We start from the raw sequence: 1,496 nt of genomic DNA, 5'->3' as shown, positions 1-1,496 counted from the left end.
AACATACCGAAACAAGTTGATGACAAACAACAAAAGTTGTCATTTACGAAAGCTCCTAATGGTGAGGGTCATGTATACACATGGAAACATGATGATACTAGGATCCAACTTGCCTTGCTAGGGCTTTTCACCATCGGGGAACTACCATTTAAATTCATTGAAAACGAGGCATTCATAGAATTTGTAAACGCCCTCAATGGTAGGGTGAAATTGCCTTCAAGGCATAAAATTTCTCGTGATGTTGTGTCATTCTATTTAATGGAAAGGCAGAAGTTGTACAAACATTTGAGCAACCCCAAAACAGCCATCCACTTGACAACCGACACGTGGACATCCTCGTGTCAAAAGATAAATTATATGGTTGTCACGGCCCACTTCATTACTGAAGATTTTGTCATGCACAAAAGGGTAGTCAACTTTAGAGAGGTTGATACTCACAAAGCTGAAGACATGGCCCGGGAGTTGCTAATTTGCATAAACGAGTGGGGGATGAAGAATGTCATGATGATGACCGTTGATAATGCCAAGACAAATGACGCGGCAATCAACATCATTGTGAAAGAACTACCGGGTATTTACGAGACTGGCAAACATTTTCACATTAGGTGTATGGCTCATATCATAAACCTAGTTGTGAAAATGGGGTTAAAACACGAAGTTTATCATGTAAAAAACCTACAAGATGCGGTGAAATACATTAGAGCCTCCCCACAACGGATCAAGACGTTTAAACAAGCCATGAAGGATGCGGCTGTAGAAAGTCAAAGGTTTTTGTGTGGTGAAACTCCAACAAGGTGGAACTCTACCTTTGAATTGCTAAGATCAGCGTACGATGTGAAAGACGCATTTCTCGAATATAGCCATCAAGGTAAATAAAATCAATTAATCAAATATATTTCAGCACTAAAATTAGCAATATTTATTTCTTTAGCAATCAGTCCAAATATTAAATTGTGCATAACTAGTTCAATTTAACTTGTTTTGACCTGAATCTTTTTCCTACATGTAGATTAGGATTTGTAGTTGAATTTAGACTATAAAAACGCTTGATTTGGTTAAAAATTGAATGAGTTACAAGCCCCGTAAGGAAGGGTGTCAAATCTGAATTTTTTTTCTAACAGCAATATAACGTGATGTGATTTTGTTGTTCAAATGTGCATAACTCATTCAATTTAACTTGTTTTGACCTGAATCTTTTTCCTACATGTAGATTAGGATTTGTAGTTGAATTTAGACTATAAAAACGCTTGATTTGGTTAAAAATTGAATGAGTTACAAGCCCCGCAAGGAAGGGTGTAAAATCTGAATTTTTTTTTCTAACAGCAATAAAACGTGATGTGATTTTGTTGTTCAAATGTGCATAACTCATTCAATTTAACTTGTTTTGACCTGAATCTTTTTCCTACATGTAGATTAGGATTAGTAGTTGAATTTAGACTATAAAAACGCTTGATTTGGTTAAAAATTGAATGAGTTACAAGCCCCGCAAGGAAGGG

The sequence above is a fragment of the Lactuca sativa genome, chromosome 2 (assembly GCF_002870075.4).
Source record: "Lactuca sativa cultivar Salinas chromosome 2, Lsat_Salinas_v11, whole genome shotgun sequence".
In the NCBI taxonomy this organism is placed as follows: domain Eukaryota; kingdom Viridiplantae; phylum Streptophyta; class Magnoliopsida; order Asterales; family Asteraceae; genus Lactuca; species Lactuca sativa.
This window is presented reverse-complemented; position numbering follows the sequence as displayed.